Genomic DNA, 14,443 nt, shown 5'->3' with positions numbered 1-14,443 from the left:
TCCCCATAGCCCTACAAAATCTTCCTTTCGGTTTATACAATATTTCTTTTATAGTTAGCAGCTTATTTTGTTTTTCAAGTTCTTTCAGATAGAAATACACAATGCTGCACATGTATTGTACAGTATTTCAACTTGTACATTTCCAGGTAAGAAATGTCCAAAGTAACCTAACATTGGCTGTAGCATTGATTCCTATGGAAACTCAAAATTCACTTGCTTCATTTAAAGTTGTGATTTTCAGGAGTTCAAACACAACTTTAAGTGAGGACTTACTGCAAATTATCGCAACCTCAGACTACGATTCTGACAATCCAGTTTTGGAGTTTAAGACCCTCAAAGCAAATACTCTATTAGTAAGGGAACATGAAGGAGTTTCAATTGTTAATACCAACCACAGCACCTCCTAAAGTGTAACAAGTACTGCAGCCAAACAGTGATATTTTCAAAATGGTGCTTTCCATTTATAAAGCCAGGTATGGAAGTTTTCAGCAGGTGTCTCTGGCACTGTAGGATTTAAAAAACCTGCCTCCTAAGTGAGGCGGAATGTTGCAGTGCATTCAACCTTTTTAGTACACAGTAGATTGCATTTGTCAAGTACTCAAGAAATAAGCAAAATAGCATTGAATCCAATACTAAAATGAAGGAAAAACATTCTATCTACTGCCTTATCACTCCTCAGAAACATCCCTAACTCTTACATATTTAAAAATTTCTTTGAAGCTCAAAGACTGAAAATGTGGTAGACATTTTACATACATTAAGACACCACAAAAACCAACAGGCTGATAATTAATCAGTGATACTCAAAGAGGAATGTTAACTGGGACAATGGGAAAAATTTACCATTTTATCCAGAGAAACCCACCTCTGACCATGTGTCATGAATGTGCATGCAGGTTCAAAACTGCCAGCATTTCAAAGTATATTTCATCAGATGTGAATCCCAATAACGAGATTAAAAGTTGTAGACAGACGAAAATAAATACACCATCCTGCTTCTTGCAACACATAGATTGCAGCATTGAGGGAAGACACATTTTGACAGAAGCCAAAGGGACAGACAACCAAATATACAGAAAGAATCTTCAAAGTGAAACAATGATAATAATTGACAACCTCTTCATGGAAGCAGGGAGCAGATTCCATCTAGTAACATGTAAACCAGTACCAACTGACAGATCTGAAACAAGGGTGCAGAAAACCTTCATGGAGGTAGGTAAAATCCATACCTCTGTGGAACCAAGAAGAGACATTCTCCATAATAATTACTCAATCATATACGGTGTGGTAACTACAAGCTGGCCTTTACCTACAGGTCCATTGAATTGGATGTTGTTCAGATAGATGGATGTCCTGAAGGAGTTCAGATCTGGTAAATGTACTTTGGATCAAAAGGTTAATTCCTACTTAAACTGCGTGGGTGTGTTTATTTGTTTTCTTGTATACAACCATCTTAGATCATTATTGTCCTGTTTGTGTAAACCTGTGTTTTTATTGGAATAAATAGTCTTTAGTAAGTGTTACACTATGACTGGGCTGGTTACTGTTCTCGCTGTGTACCACCGCATGTGGCTCCTTACACCATTCCTGTAGACAAAACAATACGCCACCATGGACCATGGGACACCCTTGCAGATATCAGCTGGGTTTGTGACACCATGCAACTCACTGAGCATTGCACTGAAGTATAGATTATTATTGTGTTTTTATAGAGAACACATCAGCAGGAGTGTTGTGTTCAATTATGTGCACCACTCATTAGGAAGGATGTGAAGGCCTTAAGAGAAGATAAGATGCAGGAGAGATGTATTAGAAAGTTACCAGGAATGAGAAACTTCAGTCATGTGGAAACTCTGGAGAAGCTGCAGTATTGTTCTCAGAATTGAGGTTAAAAATAAATGATTGAGGTGCTCAGTCATGAACTGCTTTCATACTGTACATAAGGATAAACAATTTCTCATGGATGGAGGGTTGATAACCAGAGGACACTGATTCGAGACGATTAGTCAAAGAACCAGAACAAACAAGAGAAAACATTTTATGTAACAAGTTGTTGTGATCTAGAATGCATTGCCTTAAAGGGTAGCAGAAGCCATTCAATAGTAACCTTCAAAATGGAATTGGATATGCATTTGAAGCAAAAGGAATTACAGATCTGTGTGGAAAAAACAAAGAAAGGAGTGGGACTGACTAGATAGCTCTATCATCACAGGTACAAATGGGCTGAGCAACCTTCTTCTGTGCAGTATCATTCTATATTTCTATGAGGATGTAACAGCAAAAGTAAAATCAAAATTCTTAATTGGTGAATTTATAAAGAGTTCTGAACAGCACTCTATACACACTCCACGCCAATAAATATTTCATCACAGCTAAAACATTGTGGTGCAATTCTTGAGCAAGGACAGCTGCTTCCTCATTGGAGAAGAGGAAACTGGAGGAAAAGGTAATGTTGTATTTTTCCTGTTGGAACTCCAAGCAGCTTACAGTCACTGCAACAATGACGGATGCCAAGGACTTGGTCCTCTCACAGTAACATATCCAAAGAACATACTGAAGTACACATAGACTTGAATTCAGTACAGAGGAATGATACTAAATACAAGACATCATTCGTATACAAATGATGCACCAGACCATTTTATTCATACATCAGAATATGAACACTTTAGATTTGCTACCTTTGTTATGGTTTTCTTTAAATGCAGTTCAGCCTCCTTATAAAAAATAATGAGTCAGCCTTGACTGGGAAAAGGAAAGGGGAACCCCCTTACACATGGCCATTTTTTAAACTATTCAGAAGTCATAGTGATCCGCCTCCTAATTTAAGATTCAACTTCTCTAAAAAAATTGAATCAACAGAAGAGAAACTAAATTTATCAAATAGTTGATGACTAAATAAATGCATATATAAAGAATAAGACTAAATTAATGCATACATAAAGAATAAGAACTAAAGTAAATCAGATCAGAAAAGCACTGAGAGTTGATTGTGCAGCAGGACCTTTGAATCTGAGGTCTGACCGGTATTCAAAGAATGAGGGAAAACATATTAAAGATAAAATCTTAAACATTCCTCAAAATGTATTCATTCTTCAAACAGAAGTGGTGTAAGTGAAAGGAATAGAGAAAAATGAGGGTGTGAATTTCCAGGACTTAATTTTGAAGCAAGCCTCAATTAGATATTAACTTGAGCAGCCAGTTCAACACAACGCAAGAACTCGGAGCAGGAGTAGACACTTTAACCACTTGAGCCTGTTCTGCCATTCAACAGGATCATGGCTGATGTCAACTCAATCTCAACTCCATTTTCCTGCCCATTCTCCATAACTCCTCAACCCGTTATTAATTAAAAATCTGTCTATCTTCTCAAATTTACTCAAAGTCCCAGCATCCACCACACTCTGGGGTAGTGAATTTCACAGGTTCATGGCCCTTTGAGAAAAGTAATTTCTCCTCATACCTGTTTTAAATCTGCTACACCTTATCCTAGTGCTATAACCTCTGTTCTTGCTTGCCCAAGTGGAAACATCCCCGCTACGTCCATCCTGTCAAAACCCTCCATCATCTTACATACCTCAATAAGATCTCCTCTCATTGGTCCAAATTCTGAACAGCATATGCCAGAATTGCTCAATCTCTCTTCATAAGACAAACCCCTCATTTCTGGAACCAATCTAGTGACCTCCTTCGAACTGCCTCCAATGCAACTATATTCCTTCTTTAGTAAGAGGACCAAAGCTGTACACAATACTCCAGGCGCAGTCTCACTAATGCCTTGTACAGTTGCAGCAACATGTCCCTACTTTTCCACTCTATTCCTTGAGCAACAAATACTAAAATTCAATTTGCCTTTGTTATAAGCTGCTGTATCTGCATACCACTTCTTTGCAATTCATGCACAAGTGAGATCTCTCTGCACCAAAGCACTATGAGGTTTCTCTCAATTTGGATAATACGTTGCCTTTCTTTTTTCTGACCAAAATGGATAACTTCACACTCATCCACATTAAACTCCACCTGCCAAATTTTGGCTCATTCATCTAACCTATCCATATTTCTATAAGCATTTCTATGAACGTGTAAATTTCTTATTTCCTCATTGCAATTTACTATCCCACCATTTTAGTGTAACCTGCAAATTTGGCTACAGTATCTTCTATTCCTGCATCCAAGTCATTAACATAGATTATAAATAGTTTCAGGTCTGAGGACTGAACCCTGTGGCACCCCTTGCCAACCAGAAAAAATCCATTTATCCCGACTCTTTGCTTTCTGTTGGTTAACTAGTCTAACCAAGCTAATAAATTACTGCGAACGTCATGTAATCTTTGTTTGTGTGTTAACCTTTCGTGCAGCACGTTATCAAACACATTCTAGAAATCTAGACATACGTCTATAGGATCCCTATTATCCACTTTGCACGTTGCATCTTCAAACAACTCCAGCAAATTAGTCAAACATGATTTTCCCTTCACATATCCATGCTGACTCTGAGCAATTGCATTTTGACTTTCCAAACATCCTATTATTACTTGCTTAATAATAGATTCTAACAATTTTCCAATGACAGATGCTAAACTATCTGGTCTATAGTTTTCAACTTTCTGCTTCCCTCCTTTTTTGCATAAGAAAATATTAGCATTTTTCCAATCCACTGGGACCTTTCCCACATCCAGAGAATTTTGGAGTATTATAACCAATGGATCCACTATCTCCTCTGCCACTTCCATTAAGACACCAAGACATTGTCCATCAGGCCCTGGAGATCTGTCTGCTTTCAATCTCAATAGTTTGCTCAATACTTTTTCCTTAGTGATGATGATTGTTCTAAGTTCCTCTCTTTCTATACCCTCTACATTACCAGTTACTATCCAGACGGTACTAATGTCTTCCACCATGAAAACTGACGCAAAATATTAATTTAGCATGCTGCCATTTCTTGTTCATGTTATTAACACCCCCGTCTCATCCTCCAAGGGGCCAACATTCACTTTAGCAATTCTCTTCTTTTTTATATACTTTTGTGTTTTTAAATATTTTGTGCTAATTTTCTTCCATAACTTACCTTTTTTCTTTTTTTTAAATAGCCTTTGTTGATCTTTAAAACTTTTCCAATTTTCTAGCCTGCCACCAGCCTTTGCAGTATGGTATGCCTTAATTTTTGTCTTTACATTATCTTTAACTTCCTTGCTTAGCCATAGATGCTTTTCCCAAATCTTTTTTCCTCTTCGGAATATATTTTAGTTGGAATTGACTATCTCCTTAAACATCTGCCATTGTTCATCAGCTGTCTCACCTTTTAGTCCTCCTGCCCAATCCACCAGGGCTAACTCTATCCTCATGCCTATATAATTACCTTTGTTTAACTTTAGAACGCTACTGTGGGGCTCCAATTTCTCACCTTCAAACTGAATTTGGAATTCTAGCACGCTATGATCACTCTTCCCTAAATGATCTTTAACTATGAGATCATTAATCAATCCCTCCTCATTACACAATTCAAAGCCCAGAATAGCCTGCTCCTTGGATGGTTCCAAGAAAGAATTTCTAATACATTAAATGAACTCTCCCTCAAGTCTACCCTTATCAATTTGATACTCCAGTCTATGTGCATATTAGCTTCACCTATGATTATTCCCATGCCTTTCTTACAAGCCTCCAGTATCTTCTGGTTTATACTGCAGAACTGCTGTTTGGGAACCTGTAGATTACTTCAACTTGCCCTTGTTATTTCTCATTTCTACCCAGACTAATTCACATTTTGATTTTCAATGCCTGTACCATTTCTCACTGCAGCACTGATCCCTCCCTTTACTAACAAAGCTCCAACACTTCCTTTTCCTTTCTGCTTATCTTTCCGAAACACTGGTTACCCTTGGATATTCAATTCCTAAACCTGGTCTCCTTGTAACCATGTCTCAGTAATCACCACCAAATCATACCTATTTGTCTCTATTTGCACCACTAACTCACTAATTTTATTCTGAATGCTTAGTGCATTTAAGTACAAAGTCTTTAAGTTTGTTCTATTATCAAATTTCCCTACTCTTGCACAATTCTTTAATGTAATATGATGTTCACACATTCTGTCCCTTCCTTTTCTTTTCTGGTAACAATCAGCCTCATCACTAACTTGCACTCATACCTTTTCCTTTAACTTTGATTTCTTAATTTGCCATGCAACTGAACCCTTGCCCCCACGATTTAGTTTAAAATTCTACAACAATACTTGCAAACCATTTCATTTAGCTAACACAGGTTCGCCAAGATAGACTATTTATATTTTGGTCCAGGGCACAAGCAAAACAACCCCAAGCTGTTCATTTTAGCTGCTGATGAGTAAAGATGTATTCTAACCACCCATTCAAAAATTGTTTGTTTATTGTTGACCGCCAAATTTTGTATTAATGTTTGGTCACTTCTTGTAAAACACAAAACTTTTACATCTGAAATAGGAGCGCTCTATTTAATTGCCTCAATAACGCAGGGGAAATCACCAAACTATGCAGCTGACTAGTGCCTCATATACAAATACATAGCCTCATAAGATCAATAGATGAAATAGACCAGATAAGATCTTGCAAAAATCAAGGCTCATGTTTCAGGTAAAGACAACAGAAAAATGGAAAGTTTAAGTTTTAAACCATAGAACCCATGGAACCAAAGAATTCCTATTAAGCCCATCGAGTCTACACCGATTCTCTGAAAGAGCATCTGACTCAGGCCCTTCTCTCCATCATGTCCTCGTAAGCCTGCACATTTACCCTGGCCAGTCCACCTAACCTGCACATCTTTGGATTCTGGAGGCAAACCAGAGCATCCGGAGGAATCCCATGCAGACATAGAGAATGTACAAATTCCACACAGTCACCCAAAGCTGGAATTGAACCCAGGTCCCTGGTACTGTGAGGCAGCAGTGCTAACCACTATGATACTGTGCAGCCCTGTGTTAACCTGCTTTACATGAATCTGGAAACATGAAACCCAAAACTCCAACAAATTACATGATGGGCCAAAAAGTTCCAAAAGAAACCAAAACCAGCTGGGGTACTGAATACCAAGGAGTCAAGAAATTTAAATTAATTTGATATTTTATGACTTTAGAGCAGACCTTTTTCTGAATGCTGAATAATTGTCATGTGAGGAAAGAAATGTTGCCTCAATAAAATTTTCATGCCAAGAGTGATTTTAAATAAATGGCCAATCCAGGGGATGCTATGAGTATCCAGAGGTCTGTGTGAAAGAACAGGCCCTCTCTTTAAGTTGTGACTACATTCAGGAGATTAGAAAATACAGTGAGTGATGAGTTCCTCTGCCATCCCCTTCACACACACACACACACACACACACACACAATCCCTCTTCTTTCGCAAGAACATGAGATTGAGGTAGCAGTTGTCTTATTGTTTACGTCATGAAGCAACTGTGGATGCTTTAAGGCACACTCCAAGACAAGTGTGATGACAATTCTCTTGTGAATCCTTTCATACCTGACACAACAAAGCTGCCATGTAGGGCCTACAAACAATTTTACATTTGGATTCTGCTTTCTTCTTCATGGTATACAAAATTATATTCAGACTTTGAGCAGATCTATTTAAAATGAAGCTGTTATGAAAGGCAGATTCATTGCTGATTGGTAGTTCATTTTTTTCATTAAGGAGGAATTATTGATTTTCCATGAATATATATAGTTTGTGAGTTTTGAAAAGGAGTGCAGCAGACTTACTTTCTAAGCAGATAGAAATATGTAGCTGTCGCAGCGAAGAAGCACTATGGTAATGCTGAGACCAGACTGAAAGGGAGAATGTTACACCGATAGCTGGCTTTGAGACTCAAGGGCTGGATTTACCTCAATTATCATGGACGGATCTTTAAGGTTGATAGATGCCAGAAGTCTACTCCCTAAATGATCTGAAGTAGCATTACCATTTTGAACGCCTCCTTAAGGATAAAATAATTCAAGATCTTTACATTAATTGCATTTCAGGAAACACTCATCCTTCTTGGGGTGACCAAACAACAAGAGTAAATCCTAGTCACAAAGAAGGCATCCCTTTAGCTGAAGATGAGTCTTCATACGGTCATAGAATGATACAGCACAGAAGGAAGCCATTTGGCCCACAATGCCCGTACTGGTTCTTCAAAACGTTATTTAATTAGTTCCACATTCCTGCTCTTTCCCATGGTCCTGCAAATGTTTCCACTTCAAGTACTTATCCAATTATTCATTGAAAATGATTATTTAATCAACTTCCAATACCCTTTCAGGCAGTGTATTTTAGAATACCGCAAAAAGTCTTGCTTCCTCATATTGTTCCCTTAAATCTGTTGGCTTGCCCCTTTGTCAGTTTCTCCTTACTTAACCTATTAAAACTCTTCACGGCTTTGAATACCTCCATCAAATCTTCTAAGCTCTTAGGAGTAGAAGCCCTTTCTTGAAGTTTCTCCATGTAGCTGAAGCAGTTCACACCTGGCACCATTCTAATAAATCTTTTCTTCGCCTTGCTAAGGCATTGACATGCTTCTCAACTGGTCACAGCATTCCACCTGGGGACCAGAACTGTGTTTGTGCAAGGTTCAGCATAACTTTGTTGCTTTCGTATTCTAATGTTTCTACTTGTAAAGTCAACGATCCCACGTGCCTTTTTAAATAGCCTTCTAAATTTGTCCTGCCACCTTCAGAGAATTGCATATATCCAGCTGCAAGTTGCTGTTCCTGTACCTCCTTTTAATTGTACTACTCAGTTTATGATGTCTCTCATCTTTCTTCCTGCCAAAATTAATCACTTTACACACCTCTGCGTTAAATTTCATCAGCCATGAGTTTGCCAATTATACAAGTCTGTCTATAACCTCCTAAAATCTGTTAATATCCTCCTCGTTATTTACTGCACCACTATATTTTGTGTCATCTGCAAACTTTGAAATGATGTTACGTGTCTCCAAGTCCACGTCATTAATATATATCAAAGACAGCAACAGTCCCAACCCTGCATGACACAATTGCACACTTCACCACACAGTTTGAAAAATAACCACTCAATATTTATCTCTGAAGCCAAAACTTCCATGGCAATAGGTTGACTGTCCCAAGAAACCTAGCCCCTAAACTCTGAGAATTTTATCAAAGGGATATGGAAAAGCACAAGTCATTTAAAAATTGGGGTGTCTGTGCTAAAACTCCATGTACCCATGTCACACTGAAAATTAGTTACATTTATTTATCACATGGTTCAGTTTAATGATGACATTAACTAACCTCATGCCATTGGTCAGGGATAGCTGGTTTGCTGTGTTGCTTTTGCACAGACTGCTAAGCTACTGCAACAATCCACAATTGATGACCTCATTGGTGGTGGTGGTAGTGGTGGTAGATGATGCAGCTCAGGATATCTTGCTCCACAGACAGGCACGTTTGCATGTTTCAGATCTCCCCAGTAACAGGCAAATGAATCTTCCAGTCTATCTTGGCAGGAGAATTTCTCTTATGAGAAGTTGGAGATACTGAATGGTTTCACCAAATGTAATCCCAGGTACAGCTCAACTGTCTGCTTGTGCAACTCAACACCCAGCTTTAATCTAAACAAAACAAAGAAGCTCTCAATATTGGAAGGAGGTTCAAGTTCACCAAATATGAGCACCAGCACTATCCAAAGAAGCTGATTCTCAAAATTCTGTACCCCATAAGTGACTTTGTTTATCATTGCTCTTCCCTCAGAACTCCTTAGACCTGGCACTGGGGATAGGATTTTATGCTCGAACCTCATTATATTTGCTCTGTGCACAAAGCAGACTGTACAGGAGTCTTGCATTGCCATATATGGAATAACAGATTTGGTCAACAGCAAGTAAAGAAAAATACAAAAAGTCCACTCGTATTCACTGTATTTTTTTAATTTCTAAGAAAAGCCGAGTTAAAGCCTCCTATACTATTTTGCTGGAGCTCAGCATGAAAAAGGTGAAAGGAAAAAGTCTAAATTGTCTTCTAATGCAAGATATCCATTCCCAGTGGTAGATATCACAATGTGAACTAAGTAACATCAAGTACATCTGCTGTGTGGACATAATATTCCTCAACTATTCATTCATATTTGATTTTTATTTGCCTGGACCCAATGGCTATCTTATTCTAGTAAACAAAATCCCTGGGTATATCCAAAAGGCAATAAACACCCATTATCTCAGCTAGATCAGGTGCCAACGTAAATGGACAAGCATGCATCAGTCAAGGGCTTTTGGTATGGAATTCTTGATCAACTCATTATTAAAAGCAATTTCTTCCCTCCATTCATATCACTCCTTCTCATAAATCAGGGCCATAGCTAAAGATTGACAAAGTGGGCAGCAACTGATTCAAGGATGGCTTCTTTGCAAAAGGCTTTGAGGAGGAATCCTCATCCAACCAGTCCATCACTGATATCTGTATCCCTGAGTTTAAAGTTGGTTTTGTGCCAGTTGATGGGCTCGGTTATAGTTACACCATTGTAGAAATCCTGTCAGAGCTTGAGGAGATGGGCAAGTACAGAGGAATCCTGATACCATACAATTTTCTAGGATCACCTTGCACCACTTCAGCCTCCCATGCCCATTTGAAGTCTTGCACTTAAATGTACCCACTCCACATCCAAAAGCAATCTAAGCAACATTTGTGGGTATGATTCTTGACTAAATGTTATCAAGAACTTTGATGTAGTCACAATGGGTCAAGAAGATACCACATTTAATGATATACATTTCGACTTAAGAAGCAAAACATTGCCCTCTGGAATAAAGGGTGGAATTTAATGAGTGCAACAGGAGTCTTGCCAATGATTGGAGGACCAATGGGAGCCCCATGAACTTTCTCTCCAGGAGGCCTGACACAATTATCACGTAATCAGGCACTTACCCGGACAGCGTCAGGCCTCCCACAAAATTAAGCCCCCAGTGGAATGGAAATCACACCCCCAAAAGCAGCTGGCCAATCTGAAGTCATCTGCATAGCACCACCAGGAACAGTGGCCATTGTAGGTACTACATGAAGACCTGCAGGAGGGATCAGTAATGAATCTCTACATAGTGATGAGTGTGCACCAAGGTAAGGATGACACTGAGAGTGTTGCCAGTGAAGGGTTAGGGGTTGGAAGCAAGGCAAGGAGGTAGCTTTCAGCAGATGCTCCTTGTTCGTGAATAAGGGTAGGCTGCTAGCAAATATAATCTGGATTGCTGAATGGTCTGCCCAGATGGCAAGCTCCCTACTGGTTGAATACCAGCAACAGAGGCCTTTAAGTAATTATTTAATTACTTCAACTATCTTCAGTTGATGAAGTTATCATCCACCATTCCCTCTCAAAGCTGAACCAGGAGAAGCTGAAAAGATGGCAGTGCTCCCCCCGACCCACGTCATCAAATGGCCACCATTCTCCCACCGCCTCCCCCTGGCACTGCCTCTGAGCTCATCTGAGGATAGTATCAAATTTTTCCCAGAAAATCAATAACAAAGACTAAACTGAACAAAAACACTTTCAATCATTTATTTAAATTTAGTTTGACCAGACTAATTACATTACTGAAACTAACTATAAGAAATGACCAAGTCTGAAGATGATTTTTCTCCCTGGTGTGGACAATAGGATTGATTGGCGACAAAGAAAATAGAAACTTAAACTGAAGTGTGAATTCAGTAGACTGTGCATAAAGTGTAGCTGATATAAGAAAGGGGGAGTTCTCTGGAGCACACGACTACATTTCATAACTCAAACTAGCAAATCGACTCTGCTCATCTACTAGGACAAAGGGCCCCACAAATTTCCTTTCAATTTTTAATGGCTGGGATGCTCAACAATTTCAGGGGCTGGATGAGGGATACATGTCCTTTGCCAAAGGGAGAGGAGAGATAGGGGTAATGAGGACTCTAGCTGGCAAAACATGCTATAGTGCTTTACTGTACCGTAAAATTTCAAATCTTGCCATTTTACCATTCCACATACAGCCTCACAGAAAAGGAGCTGTGCCCAGGTCAAATAAGAGGAGGCAATGGTATAGTAGTATTGTCACTGAACTAGCAATCCAGAGACCCAGGGTAATGCACTGAGGACCCAGGTTCAATCCCCACAATGACAGATAGTGAAATTTGAATTCAATAAAGATCTGGAATTAAAATTCTTAATGATGACAATGGAACTATTTTCAACTATTGTAAAATCCCATCTATCCTTTAGGGAGGGAAATCTGTCATCCTTACCTATTCCAACCTACACGTGACTCCAGATTGACAGCAAAGTGGTTGACTCTTAAAATGTCCTCAGGGATGGGCAATAAATGCTGGCTCGGACAGTGAAGCCCACATCCCATGAACAAATAAAAAAAAAGAAAATAGCTGCCACCATTTACACTGTTTTCTGCAGGAACATCTGTAACACTGCCAACAAGATTGATTCATCTCTGCAGTCCTTTTTTATTGCGTGAAGTTAGCTTCACCAGAAAAGTGAATTATACAGTATCAGTTTTCAACCTGCTGACCTCCGAGAAGGAATACCTTGTTAGACTTTGGACAAAGGTGAAACAATATTTATATTTCTGTGGTCTCTGCACTGTAAATCTTTCTTCTCTCAATACCTCTTTTACTGTCTGATGCAAAGGAGACAAAGTTGCTATCTACCTCCCTCGGTTTGTGCAATTAAACTAACTGAGTTCATTCTTTCTCGAGTATGCTGTGGATTTTTACAATAATCAATCTCAGTTTCAAGGTCAATATTACTATTTCAATCACAGTCTTTTTTAAAAATCAAATTTATTCAATCTCCACCAGCTGCCATGATGGGATTTAAATCCATGTCTCCAGAGAATTAACCAGGTCTATTTGTCTAGTGAAATTACCATGACACCACTATCTCCCACCTAGGACTCAGTGTAGTATTGTCAGAGCCATGTGTCTAAGCAAGCACGGAGACAGCTCCTAGCTTAGACTTTTACTGTATTTATGTAGATAGTTTTTAGTAGTTTATAAATGCTTTCTGTGAAACTACCTAAGACAATGAATACCCGAATAAGACCTATCAAACTATGCCTAACACCCTACAACACAATTCACGCAGCTTCTCATCATAGGACACCCTCTTGTCCCCAGGAATCAATCTAGCAAACCTTTGCCAGACCAGTTCCAATATTCTTCCTCAGATAAATACATCAAAATTGCAGAGTCATGATGTGGTCTCCGAAAGCTTTGTACAATTGTAGCAAGGCTTCTTCGCTCTTTTACACTAGCCCCTTGCAATACCAAGGTCTGACATCTCTATTTTTAAAGTCTGTTTAAATGTTACTTGAAGTCTTCGATTTCCACAGTAATAAAAACTTAACAATCAACATGACTTCCACAATGGCTTAGCTGTTTAAAACATGAGGTGGTTGCACCACACTATCCAGCGATAACCTAGACATGGCTTCCAATCTGTGCTGTGTTAATTGACCTCTATCAGGGAATCTGCCCTCAGTACCCCCAGTAACAACAGTAGTACCTTTAATGTAATGAAACATCCCAAGTCATATCACAGGAATATTATAAAACAAAACATGGGGTCAGATGGATAAAAGCTTGGTCAGAGTGGTAGGTTGTAAGGAGTGTGATAAGGAGGAATGTGAGGTGGATACGTGGAGGGAGGGTATTCCAGAGCTTGGAGGTCTAGTTGACTGAAGGCACATGCGCCAAATATTAAGGTGATTAAAACTGTGGCTGCATAAGAGGCCAGAATTAGATCAGCACAGATACATTGGAGGGTTGTTGGACTGAAGGAAATCACAAAGATGGAGAGGGGTGAGGCCATAGAGAGATTTGGAATCAAGAGTGAGAATTTTAAAATTAAGATGCTCCTGGACAGAAGATTAAACCAACATACTGGAACGGTACCAGTGAGGTTGCAAAGCCCTCACTGGTACATCCAAATAACCTACTGCCGGTCACTCTATGTCCATACATGAAGAATGGCTACTAGGGCAATGTGCCAGAGGAAACGGTTACCTTAGCATGTAGTCAACACATGAAATTAAAGTTGGATATTGAATCTCAGACATTATAGTTCTTTAAAATTAGTATCTATGATTTTGAAACATTGTTCATAATCATGAACTAACAGTAAAGAGAAACTGGAATTTTTAACAATTGTCGAAAAGGTGTTCATTAAACTGGCAAAGCACTTTTATATTTCCATGCACAGTGTATGTTTACATCTGAGATTTCCAACCTGTGGTACTGGGACATACGCTGAATCAAAGGTAGACCATTTCCCAAAGAAAGAAAAAGGGAATTTAAAAAAGTCATCAGAAACATTCAGTTCAACAACAAAATGCATAAGTCTTGGGATTAAACAATCTCTCAGCAAAGAATGATGAGTGACACAGGGTAAATCTAAAAAAGGGAAAACATGTATATTAAAACCACAAATTTCAAAAATACTGTGTG

The 14,443-nt window shown here is 38.9% G+C and overlaps 1 protein-coding gene across 4 annotated transcripts in view; it reads right to left on the bottom strand.

Annotated features, from left to right (window-relative positions):
* Positions 1-14,443, bottom strand: part of LOC145344011 (coiled-coil domain-containing protein 158-like) — a 134,477-nt gene that overhangs the window by 72,557 nt on the left and 47,477 nt on the right. The gene's annotated exons all lie outside the window — the stretch shown is intronic.

This window comes from Carcharhinus amblyrhynchos, chromosome 1, assembly GCF_965287045.1.
Source record: "Carcharhinus amblyrhynchos chromosome 1, sCarAmb.v2.hapA, whole genome shotgun sequence".
Classification (NCBI taxonomy): Eukaryota; Metazoa; Chordata; class Chondrichthyes; order Carcharhiniformes; family Carcharhinidae; genus Carcharhinus; species Carcharhinus amblyrhynchos.
Note: the sequence above shows the minus strand (reverse complement) of the source record. Positions and strands in the feature narration are given on the sequence as shown.